Genomic DNA, 9,702 nt, shown 5'->3' on the forward strand with positions numbered 1-9,702 from the left:
TGGTGAATATCAAATTTTTTTTATTAGAACTTAATTCATAGTTAATCACACTTCAAAATCATATTTTCGATATATATGTAAAATATAGGGTGTGGCAACATGGCATCAAAGCTACCGGGTTTGAATACTTGGTGACTGTGGGATAGGACCGTTCCTCGTAGATGGAAATTAGCCTGATTAAGTGGTTGGAGTGGTACGTGTTGTATGAATGACATGTCTACATGAATCTTATTCTTATTTGGTTAAGGTGCCTACATGTTTTTTTTTGGGTCATAAGATGACATCCTTAATGCTTATAGAAATTTCATGAATGATTGAGTTATATGTGTACCACAAGATCATACGCCTAGTAATTCTGAAAAGTTTATACATATAAACCATATATATATATATATATATATATATATATATATAATGGAATTTCCTATCATATGTTGAAATGGTAGGATGACGGTTTCATGTATAGTGGTATGCAAAATACTTTGTTCGGTATGTCGCTTTATATGTGTGTTTGATTCTGAAACTATGTAAGATAGTATGTGTTAAATGAATCATTTTTTATGAATTTCAAGTTCATCACATTATTGGTAGCATGTGAGTTCAATGTGTAATATTGCTTCATTGTTTGAAAAGTCATTAATCTTCGACCTGAAACTTGGCTTTTGAAATTGAAATGGGAAAGAAAAGGAGCTATACTTATGGTATATTTTCTGGAAAAAAAAAGAAAAGAAAAGAAGAGAGAGATGAAGATAGTTTCTGTTAGTTTTAACACTGGTGCAGTTTCTTGGTAAAGTGATCTATTTTTTTACTAGTTTCATGATGGTATTTAATGTTGCACAAAATGTTCCAATTGGGAATCTAGACTACGAATTATATTACATTTACATATAAACAGAATTACAACATAATGAAATTACAAAGACTGAAATGCAAACTGAAATACAGAATGGATTCGTGAATCGAAACCCGTGTTTCAGACGTTGTCCTTAAAACAGATTCACCGCCTACCGGAGGGTGTTGAGGTTACTCCACGTCTGTCTCCTAGGATTGATCCTGCTCGGACCACGAACATCCGTACACCACCGAAGAACATCTTGGCGAACTAACTCAGGATCTGTCTCTCTCTCACACTTTATCAGAATGCTAGTGAACTCTTACGTGAATTGGTGCGGAATTGTGTAAAGAACTGGTCCTTATATAGGCAGCAAAAGACCCTTGTGATGATGCATCCACTTGATTACGAAATTGAATGGCAGCAATGAAGAGGGAAAAAACTCCCACAATGAATAGGTGAGTAACCCCCAAATTGAAGAGAGAAAAAACTCCCATCGTGAATATGGGAAAGTTATTGGCTTAGGCATGCCAAACACCCCCCCAGACCATGCACATTTCCAACAGTCCCCCACATTAATGGACTTGAGACCAGACCTAATGCAAACGCCGGAGAGAGAGCACATCGGATAATTCCTGCATAGGATAGGTAGCTTTTGGCCTTGAACCTTCCCTTGTAAAAGCCCATCGGATTTACTGGCTGACCAGTGAACGTAATGTCTTGAACTATTCTTCCGTTGGTGTAAACCGAGTCAATAGACTTCACACAGGAACTTCTTCTAATGCAGTTTAGTTCTCACTATTGGGTTTATTTCGGCCATGACACCCCCTCCTGGTTCTGCAAGTATTCTCTCGAGAATTTTGCCTTCCAAATTCCCATAGAAGCAGCCCCACTTCATACTCGCATAGGTGACTTTCCTATAAACGGGTATCCTGCTATACCCTGCCTTGAAATTCAGCGCCTAGGAGTCATTAAAAGCAATGCTTAACCTCTTCACAATTGCAGGCATCACTTGTTACACACCATAGGAATGGGTAGGAGAGCATATCTCCTCAGTGATCATTCTCTGTTACTCGCAAGTAGGTTGTCCCATTGAACCTAGATCTTGGGATCTGCAGTCAGCTAGGATGGGTTTTCCTTCACGGTAACTTGAGTGTAGTAGGTGTTAGCCCCATTCCGCTCGATGCATTATTAACCAACTCTCGGTTTAACCCTTTGGTTAGCAGATACGCAATATTGTCCTTTGATTTCACATAGTCAAGAGTGACAATCCCCCTAGAGAGCATTTGGTTAATGGTATTATGTCTACAACGTATATGTCTAGACTTACCATTATACATATTACTTCGTGCCCTTCCAATAGCCAATTGACTATTGCAATGAATGCATATTGCAGGCACAGGTTTTGGCCATCTTGGAATATCCTCTACAAAATGGCGTAGCCATTCGGCCTCTTCAGTTGCTTTATCTAAAGCAATGAATTTTGATTCCATCGTTGAACGTGCAATGCACGTCTATTTCGAAGATTTCTAAGAGACTGCTGCACCACCAAGTGTAAAGACATATCCACTCGTGGATTTTGAGTCTTTCATGTCTGATATCCAATTTACATCAGCGTACCCTTCTAGTACTGCCGGATATTTAGTATAGTGTAGTCCCAGATCACGAGTATACCTCAAATAGCGTAGCACTCTAACTATCGCCTTCTAGTGATCAAGCCCTGGATTACTCATGCATCTACTCAGTCGACTCACCGAGTAAGCTATATCAGGCCTTGTACAACTCATTAAGTACATGAGACTCCCGATTATCCGAGAATACTCCAATTGAGACACAGCTTCCCCCACATTCTTGGATAAGTGGAGGCTTAAATCCACAGGGGTACGTGCTATCTCTATACCAGACTTGTCAAACCTCTTAAGAATCTTATCAACATAATGAGACTGAGACAAAGCGAGTCCATCAGATGTTTTGGTGACCTTGACCCCCAGAATTACGTCTGCAAGGCCCATATCTTTCAAGTCAAATTTAGAATTCAGCATTTTCTTTGGTAGACTTGATCATCCTATCATTACTACCTACAATGAGCATGTCATCAACGTAGAGACATAAAATCACATAGCCATCAGCTGTGTCTTTGACATATACACACTTGTCACATTCGTTGATTTTGAAACCACTTAACAACATAGCATTGTCAAATTTCTCATGCCATTGTTTCGGTGTCTGCTTTAGACCATACAAAGATCTAACAAGTTTACAGACTTTCCCCTCTTGTCCTGGCGCAGAAAAACCCTCAGGTTGTTCCATGTAGATTTCCTCATCTAAGTCGCCAATCAGGAAAGCTGTCTTGACATGCATCTGATGTATCTCAAGATTTCACAATGCAGCAATCGCAATGATCATCCAGATGGATGTTATCCTGGACACAGGTGAGTAAGTATTAAAGTAATCTAGGCCTTCGTTTTGTCTATATCCTTTGATAACAATTCTAGCTTTGTACTTATCTATTTACCCATCTGCCTTCATTTTCCTCTTGAAAATCCATTTGTAGCCCAAGGGCTTATTGCCCAGTGGTAGATCCACCAGTTCCCACGCATGGTTTTGCATAATGGAGTCAATCTCACTCTTGATAGCCTCTTTCCATAAAGGACCTTCAGGAGAGCTAACAGCTTCTTTGAATGTTCGAGGCTCACTTTCTAATAGATAAGTTAGAAAGTCTGGACCGAAAGAAGTAGAAGTTTTAGCCCTCTTGCTACGTCTTGGCTCAAATTCAACTTCTTCTTCTTGGTCACAACTACTCTCACCAGTAATTCTCAAAGTCCGCTTTGCCGAATTTGACTCTCCCATGGATCTATAAGTAAATATGTGCTCGAAGAAAGCCGCATTCCTAGATTCCATGAGTGTATTCTTGTGAATATCGGATATGTTTGATTCATAAACAAGAAACCGATATGCACTACTGCCTTCACCATAACTGATGAACACGCCGTCCATGGTTTTGGGGCCTATCTTTTCCTTCTTTGGAGGAGGTACGGCCACCTTCGCAAGACACCCCCACATGCGTAAGTAATTGTAAGAAGGCTTCCTACCTTTGAACAATTCATAAGGGGTTTTGTCCACTTTCTTGCGACGGATTTTGTTGAGGATATAATTAGCAGTGAGAATTGCATCCCCCACATGTTCTAAGGCAACCCAGAACCGATCAACATAGCGTTCAACATATCCTTCAAAGTCCGATTCTTATGCTCAGCAATTCCATTAGACTAAAGTGAGTATGGTGCAGTGGTTTGGTAAATGATTCCATGTTGGGCACAGAATCCACCATACGGAGATTCATACTCACCACCTCAATCACTTCTCAACATCTTAATCTTTCTATTAAGTTGAGTCTCAACTTCATTCTTGTAAAGAACGAACTTGTCCAGGGCATCATCCTTGCTCTTCAGCAAGTATACATAGCAAAACTTAGTGTTATCGTCGATAAAAGTAATAAAATACTTATTACCAGCCTGTGATTGGACATATTTCAGATCACACACATCAATGTGGATTAGGTCTAACGGTGATGTGCTTCTCTCTACTGGTTTGAAAGAAGATCTTGGCATCTTTGCCTCAACACATGTTTCACATTTGTGTTTGTTATTAATTTGAAAAGCTAGAATATGGTCCATGTTAATTAATCTACGCAATGAATCATAATTAACATGACCTAGTCTACCATGCCATAAACTGGAAGACTCAAGCACATAAGCAACAGGGGATTTCATTTTATTCTCATAGGGAATTTTAGTCATTACATTCATTTTGAATAGACCTTTCCCTACATACATTCCAGCCTTAGTCAGAGTAACCCTATCCGCCTCGAAAACTAGACGGAAGCCGTGCTTGCTCAGCAGGGAACCAGACACCAAATTCTTGCGAATATCTGGCACAAACAACACATTATTCAGAGTCAATTCTTTTCCCGAAAGTCATCTTCAGGACCATTTTCCCCTGCCCCGCAACATCCGAGGTAGCTAAATTCCCCATAAACAACTTCTCACCGTTAGCAACTGGCTCGAAGGTAGTGAACAATTGCCTGTCGCAACAGATATGGCATGTAGCCCCAGTGTCTATCCACCATTCCTGTGGATTTGAACCCACCATGTTCACTTCAGGAACCATAGCCGAGAGGTTGATATCAGACATTCCGGCCTCCATCTAAGCTAAGTGCGCTTGAGCGCGAGGATTTGGTGGCTTCGTACACTCCGAGGATTTGTGCCCGAACTTGTTACAATTAAAGCATTTACCCTAAAACTTCTCTCTCTTTCTCTTGGCAACACCACCTCTCGATCCCAGATTGACACTTTTGTCCTTCTGTTTACCAGCTTGCTTGTCAGACCGCTTGTCAGTATGCCTATCATTCGGGTTCCTCTTCGTGCCCGAAGACTAACCATGCTCCACCACATTTGCCTTGGCCATGTAAGAGGACTTAATACTTTTGTCCATACCCCGATTCTCCTCTTTGATACGGAGCTTGATGAAAAGAGCCTTTAAGGTCATCTCCTTATTTTTGAACATGAGATAGCTCTTGAATTCTTTCCATGCTGAAGGCAGCTTATGGATAACAGCAGCCACCTAGAATGCTTCACTCATAATCATCCCATCAGTCCTGATCTCATTGAGCAGGAGCTGTAGCTCTTGGACTTGGACCGCCACAGATTTGGAGTCCACCATCATGAAATCAAGGAACCGGCCCACGACAAACTTTTTGGACCCAACACCCTCGATCTTGTACTTCCTGTCTAAGGAATCCCATAGTTCCTTGGCTAATTGAGCCTCGCCATACACAGAATATAGCGAATCGTCCAGAGCATTCAGGATATAATTCTTGCACATGTAGTCATGCTCTTTCCATTAGGATGCATCAATCCGCTTCTGGGTATCCGGGTTGTTCTCATCAATAACAGGTGCTTCCTCAACAAGCCACTTTGCCAAGTTCAAAGTGGTGAGATAGAATAACATCTTTTGTTGCCATCTCTTGAAATCTACCCCAACAAACTTGTTTGGCCTCTCCACATGAGACATTGGGACAGAGGGAATCTCAAGAGCAGGAGCAGGAGCAATAGGCGCAGGAGTTGAAACAACGCCATTTCCACTTTCACCGACATTTACAGTGTCTTTGTCTTTGCCAGTGACAATAGTATTTCCTTGCTCAGTTGTCATGTTTTCCTACAATTAAGAACAACCACATATATGAGAACAGATCTCAATCTCAGAATGACAAGCAATACATGAATAGATTAACAATCTATTAAACAAGCTAAGTTTAACATCCCCCACAATACCATGTACCTTAGGGGTCACAGGGGGCGCGCCCCCTGGAGGGGGTCTCAGGGTGCCGTGTCCCCTGACAAGGGTCCTGAGGGGTCATATATTTCCAGTCATTTTGAAAAAAAAAATCATTTGACGAAACTATATGATTTAATTTTAACGTTGAAATGCTTAAGGTGTAAAATTAGAAATCACGTATGCAGCAATGGTCGAGAGTCCTAAATAATTTGAATGATATAAATTGGTACATGTTATAAAGAGATCATTTTATTGTTTATTAATGAAGGTACTTGAATGATGGGGGTATAAAGGGATTAATTACTTTTGCTGTTACTTGTTGACTTCCTCCTTGTGGATTGATAAACAGGAAACACATTTTGTACTTGTCGATCCTCAAATCTAAGGATCTGTGGCAGTTTCTGTTCACAGACGATGAGTTGTTTCTGTGTTAGAAATCTTGTGATTATTGTTATTATTATTATTCTTATTATTATTATTTTGACATTGTTGATTTGATTGTGTGGTATTATTCTTCTTGTTGGAATGGTGCGACCACTCGATCCATAGCATTGGTTAGACCTATTCATTCTTAGAATCAGATTGCCCTTATATTAGTTATTAGTCATTGGACAACCCTTGTTGAATTTTGGGGACGAAATTCCTTTAAGGTGGGGAGATTGTAGAGACTCGTGTCTAATTGCTTTGCTATAATTAAACTAGGTGCACCTTCGTGCACAGCATGAATGCATGCCCGTTGAAGGGAACAAATTTTGATAGAGGTTAGAAATGTCTTGTTTGTATTAGAGCCGGAAGCAATAGAAGAGTGTGGAAATAGGTAGGAAGATATATTACATAGATTGATCAAAGTAGCAAAAGCATTAGATGATTTACATATGGACCACATAGTGCGTAGTCTATTTACAGACGCTGAAAAAGCATAACACCAGTAAAGCCCGAATGTCATGCTCGTTGAAGGGAATAAGTTTTGATTTAAGACAGATTAGTCTTGCCTCTAATGGTAAAGTTGGAATTGAGAGAAGGACACAAAAATAGCTATAAAGGTGCATTATACTGATTGATTAAAGTAGCAAAGGCATTAGATGATTTACGTACAAATTATATATTGCGTAGTCTATTTACAGATGCTGGAGTAGCATAATTGCAATAAAGTCTGTGGTAGTAATAGATAGAGGTCGAAAAGTACTGAGAAAGGAAATTATGCATAGCAAAACATTTTCTATGTTAGTTTCTCTAGCTTCAGTCCAGTGGCTGCAGGCAGCACAGAGGAACAAAAGGAACCCTCAAAACTCTCTCTCTCTCTCTCCCTCCCTCTGAACCAGGTGAAGGAAAGGAGAGGGGGAGATGTGGCTTAATATCGTTCACATTTTTAAATACATATGCCAAAGAAGTCTTTGGATTATAAGTTCTTTGGATAGCTCCTCTTCATCAAGTTTTTGATTGGCCAAGGTACCAATTTGGGCACGTTGGCGTTGCAATGAAGAGCAAAAGATTTAAATTCAGTATTATAATGAACGCTAAATGTCCAAAAAAAGAAATACACCTCAGGCCCTTAATTAAGAAATGAAATCTGTAGCGGTGTGTATCTGCACCATATGTTGCCTTGCTCCTCTTCCTCTTTCTTTGTTTGCTAGTTAAACTCAGTAAATGCCTTAGAAAGAAGAAACCACCTACAAAACAGGAAGAAATTTGTTCAAACTCATCCAACATTCTACATGAAACTTGGCCCTCGGGTTATACTTAGGCAAGAGCAAAGCCAATTGTGTGACATAGACCTTTCAATCTCTTCTTTAAGCTGGCTACTATTACTGCAAAGAAGTTTAACTACAGAGGTAATTACCATCTAAAATCAATGTCCATGTTAACTTTTTCGCAAGAACTTATAAAAAGGTTCATATATCCTTTATTAAAGGGCAATTATGCTAGTCAATGTATTTCTTGTCAAAGTTTTGCCATTACCTTTCTCTTCTTAAGAAGAAGATTCAGTGTGTCTTCAAGGTGCCTCTTCTTGTCTTTTCTCGCTTTATCCAAAGCACCATCAGCCTCTGCACAATTATTGTAAATCCCATGCTATCTTATTAGGTAGCTTTAGAACAAACCTAGATATTACAATGTGAAGAATGCAAACAAGGGAGAAAAAAATTAGATTGCAAACAGTATCCAACACTGTAACACATTCCTCATCCTTGAAATGAACAACCAACTTTTTCTATTCAATTCATTACTATTTTCATGCAAGACAGACTAAATTCACATGAGCAGCCACATAAATTCATATACTGCATAGTAATTTGAAAGGATTAACCTGTCCAAAACCATGAAATACGTAGTGTACGAAATCACATGCATTTATTCCACATCACACTAACGGATTACAATCAGCTTGACTAAGATAAAGTCAAAAGCAGGGAAGTCACTTAGAAGTTAAAGGCAGACTTGAGAAAATTAAGTGGCAACCACGCCCATAGCTAATCAATATAGTACATGACTCAGCAACATTCTATACCATTCCTGGTCCTTCAACTCAACCACTCATTCTTGCTATAAAATTGACTACTGATTTTTCATAAAAGAGAGTAAATTTATATGAGAACTCGCAGACCTTATTTTTTGAAGGTGAATCCAATACTACCGGAATAAAGCCAGGACACAAAATCCACCCGAATCACAACTCAAATCCAACCTAAATCATGGAAAAGGAACTCAGAAAATTACCTTTAGAATATCTGAATCCTCAATCTGAAAATTTCACAAACACAAAACCCTATCTGCTCAAACCCAAATATCTGTAGCCAAAATCCATTAACACAAATAAGGGAGAGGATAAAAGCCCGAGAGTTCCCAAAAATCAAAATATGAGTGAATAGTGACATAGTTATCTCATTATGGATGCTCTGAACAGAGCAGCGAATAAACATGCAAGCTCGGAACAAAGGCCATAAACACAAACTGAACTTGTGAGATAACAAGAGTAAAAAATTAGATTACCATTAAAAACACAACAGCTGCATGTATTTCGTGGCAGAGTCAAACCTGATGATCAAGTTAAATATGCATAAACTGAACTTGTGTGACAAACTGATCAATGCGATTAAAGGGCAATGTTGGAAATCAAATCTACCTTTCAAAGGAAACATAAGTAATGTGTGTCCCCTTAAGAAATTGGAAATGGCAAAATGAAAAAAAAAGGAGGGAGGGGACATCACTTTAGTTGCTAAATCATTACTCAAACAGAATAAAGTGGTCAAGAAAAAAGAATTATTACTGTCCATTGCACGGCACTTGTGTGTGGAATAATTTTTAACTGTGTTGCCTCGTGTTTGTCGTTCTAGTTTTTATTTTTTTAAAGCAAGTATGTGTTCTTTAAAGTTGTAGATATTCAACTGCCACTGAAATGGATTTGGAGTTAATCCACTACAAGAAATAAGTCTTTTTGCGAGAAATTTTTTAGCGAGGATGTCTATTTCCTCGCTAAAGGAAGAGTTTTGGCGAGGAAATTATTGTTTCCTCGCTAATGGTGTTTTTTTGCGAGAAAG

This window comes from Rhododendron vialii, chromosome 9a (genome assembly GCF_030253575.1).
Source record: "Rhododendron vialii isolate Sample 1 chromosome 9a, ASM3025357v1".
In the NCBI taxonomy this organism is placed as follows: domain Eukaryota; kingdom Viridiplantae; phylum Streptophyta; class Magnoliopsida; order Ericales; family Ericaceae; genus Rhododendron; species Rhododendron vialii.